This window comes from Stylophora pistillata, unplaced genomic scaffold (genome assembly GCF_964205215.1).
Source record: "Stylophora pistillata unplaced genomic scaffold, jaStyPist1.2 SCAFFOLD_43, whole genome shotgun sequence".
NCBI lineage: Eukaryota > Metazoa > Cnidaria > Anthozoa > Scleractinia > Pocilloporidae > Stylophora > Stylophora pistillata.
The window spans coordinates 494,285-498,176 of record NW_028290895.1 but is presented as its reverse complement, the minus strand read 5'-3'; positions in this window follow the sequence as shown (position 1 = coordinate 498,176).

The window sequence follows — 3,892 nt, the reverse complement described above, 5'->3', positions numbered from 1 at the left end:
CCTGCGAGTGAGAGGCCGTGCACTGTGAGGCACATGTGCTAAAGAAGGCGGTGAGCCTTGTACTCACGCCTGCCACTTCCACCAAACCCATCAAAACGCGGCCAAAATGGATTCTCGGGTGCACTAGATAGTCCCAGGGGAATTGGTGGGGTAGGCGCGCACCTCCTGCAAGTCACGGGAGCCGTGGTGGCACGCCTGCGAGTGAGAGGCCGTGCACTGTGAGGCACATGTGCTAAAGAAGGCGGTGAGCCTTGTACTCACGCCTGCCACTTCCACCAAACCCATCAAAACGCGGCCAAAATGGATTCTCGGGTGCACTAGATAGTCCCAGGGGAATTGGTGGGGTAGGCGCGCACCTCCTGCAAGTCACGGGAGCCGTGGTGGCACGCCTGCGAGTGAGAGGCCGTGCACTGTGAGGCACATGTGCTAAAGAAGGCGGTGAGCCAATGTACTCACGCCTGCCACTTCCACCAAACCCATCAGAACGCGGCCAAAATGAAATCCCAGGTGCACTAGACCCAGGGGAACCTCGCCAATGGACGCGCAACTCCGGCAAATGACGGGCGACGGAGTGGCATGCGTGAGAGTGAGAGGATGTGCAAGAGGAAGGGGTAAGCCTTGTACTCACGCCTGCTACTTCCACGAAACACATCACCACGCGGCCAAAACGGATTCCCGGGTGCACTAGATAGCCCCAGGGGAGTTGGAGAGTAGGCGCGCACCTCCTGCCAGATCACGGGAGCCGTGGTGGCACGCCTGCGAGTGAGAGGCTGTGCACTGTGAGGCACATGTGCTAAAGAAGGCGGTGAGCCTTGTACTCACGCCTGCCACTTCCACCAAACCCATCAAAACGCGGCCAAAATGGATTCTCGGGTGCACTAGATAGTCCCAGGGGAGTTGGTGGGGTAGGCGTGCACCTCCTGCCAAGTCACGGGAGCCGTGGTGGCACGCCTGCGAGTGAGAGGCCGTGCACTGTGAGGCACATGTGCTAAAGAAGGCGGTGAGCCTTGTACTCACAACTGCCACTTCCAGGAAACCCATCAGAACGCGGCCAAAATGGATTCTCGGGTGCACTAGATAGTCCCAGGGGAATTGGTGGGGTAGGCGCGCACCTCCTGCAAGTCACGGGAGCCGTGGTGGCACGCCTGCGAGTGAGAGGCCGTGCACTGTGAGGCACATGTGCTAAAGAAGGCGGTGAGCCTTGTACTCACGCCTGCCACTTCCACCAAACCCATCAGAACGCGGCCAAAATAAAATCCCAGGTGCACTAGACCCAGGGAAACCTCGCCAATGGACGCGCAACTCCGGCAAATGACGGGCGACGGAGTGGCATGCGTGAGAGTGAGAGGATGTGCAAGAGGAAGGGGTGAGCCTTGTACTCACGCCTGCTACTTCCACGAAACACATCACCACGCGGCCAAAACGGATTCCCGGGTGCACTAGATAGTCCCAGGGGAGTTGGAGAGTAGGCGCGCACCTCCTGCCAGATCACGGGAGCCCTGGTGGCACGCCTGCGAGTGAGAGGCTGTGCACTGTGAGGCACGTGTGCTAAAGAAGGCGGTGAGTCTTGTACTCACGCCTGCCACCTCCACCAAACACATCACCACGCGGCCAAAAGGGATTCTCGGGTGCACTAGATAGTCCCAGGGGAATTGGTGGGGTAGGCGCGCACCTCCTGCAAGTCACGGGAGCCGTGGTGGCACGCCTGCGAGTGAGAGGCCGTGCACTGTGAGGCACATGTGCTAAAGAAGGCGGTGAGCCAATGTACTCACGCCTGCCACTTCCACCAAACCCATCACAACGCGGCCAAAATGAAATCCCAGGTGCACTAGACCCAGGGGAACCTCGCCAATGGACGCGCAACTCCGGCAAATGACGGGCGACGGAGTGGCATGCGTGAGAGTGAGAGGATGTGCAAGAGGAAGGGGTAAGCCTTGTACTCACGCCTGCTACTTCCACGAAACACATCACCACGCGGCCAAAACGGATTCTCGGGTGCTCTAGATAGTCCCAGGGGAGTTGGGGGGGGGGTAGGCGTGCACCTCCTGCCAAATCACGGGAGCCGTGGTGGCACGCCTGCGAGTGAGAGGCCGTGCACTGTGAGGCATATGTGCTAAAGAAGGCGGTGAGCCTTGTACTCACGCCTGCCACTTCCACCAAACCCATCAGAACGCGGCCAAAATGGATTTTCGGGTGCACTAGATAGTCCCAGGGGAATTGGTGGGGTAGGCGCGCACCTCCTGCAAGTCACGGGAGCCGTGGTGGCACGCCTGAGAGTGAGAGGCCGTGCACTGTGAGGCACATGTGCTAAAGAAGGCGGTGAGCCTTGTACTCAGGCCTGCCACTTCCACCAAACCCATCAGAACGCGGCCAAAATGAAATCCCAGGTGCACTAGACCCAGGGGAACCTCGCCAATGGACGCGCAACTCCGGCAAATGACGGGCGACGGAGTGGCATGCGTGAGAGTGAGAGGATGTGCAAGGGGAAGGGGTGAGCCTTGTACTCACGCCTGCTACTTCCACGAAACACATCACCACGCGGCCAAAACGGATTCCCGGGTGCACTAGATAGTCCCAGGGGAGTTGGAGAGTAGGCGCGCACCTCCTGCCAGATCACGGGAGCCCTGGTGGCACGCCTGCGAGTGAGAGGCTGTGCACTGTGAGGCACGTGTGCTAAAGAAGGCGGTGAGCCTTGTACTCACGCCTGCCACCTCCACCAAACACATCACCACGCGGCCAAAAGGGATTCTTGGGTGCACTAGATAGTCCCAGGGGAGTTGGGGGGGTAGGCGTGCACCTCCTGCCAAATCACGGGAGCCGTGGTGGCACGCCTGCGAGTGAGAAGGCGTGCACTGTGAGGCACATGTGCTAAAGAAGGCGGTGAGCCTTGTACTTACGCCTGCCACTTCCACCAAACCCATCAAAACGCGGCCAAAATGGATTCTCGGGTGCACTAGATAGTCCCAGGGGAATTGGTGGGGTAGGCGCGCACCTCCTGCAAGTCACGGGAGCCGTGGTGGCACGCCTGCGAGTGAGAGGCCGTGCACTGTGAGGCACATGTGCTAAAGAAGGCGGTGAGCCAATGTACTCACGCCTGCGACTTCCACCAAACCAATCACAACGCGGCCAAAATGAAATCCCAGGTGCACTAGACCCAGGGGAACCTCTCCAATGGACGCGGAATTCCGGCAAATGACGGGCGACGGAGTGGCATGCGTGAGAGTGAGAGGATGTGCAAGAGGAAGGGGTAAGCCTTGTACTCACGCCTGCTACTTCCACGAAACACATCACCACGCGGCCAAAACGGATTCCCGGGTGCACTAGATAGTCCCAGGGGAGTTGGAGAGTAGGCGCGCACCTCCTGCCAGATCACGGGAGCCGTGGTGGCAAGCCTGCGAGTGAGAGGCTGTGCACTGTGAGGCACATGTGCTAAAGAAGGCGGTGAGCCTTGTACTCACGCCTGCCACTTCCAGCAAACCCATCAGAACGCGGCCAAAATGGATTCTCGGGTGCACTAGATAGTCCCAGGGGAATTGGTGGGGTAGGCGCGCACCTCCTGCAAGTCACGGGAGCCGTGGTGGCACGCCTGCGAGTGAGAGGCCGTGCACTGTGAGGCACATGTGCTAAAGAAAGCGGTGAGCCTTGTACTCACGCCTGCCACTTCCACCAAACCCATCAGAACGCGGCCAAAATAAAATCCCAGGTGCACTAGACCCAGGGAAACCTCGCCAATGGACGCGCAACTCCGGCAAATGACGGGCGACGGAGTGGCATGCGTGAGAGTGAGAGGATGTGCAAGAGGAAGGGGTGAGCCTTGTACTCACGCCTGCTACTTCCACGAAACACATCACCACGCGGCCAAAACGGATTCCCGGGTGCACTAGATAGTCCC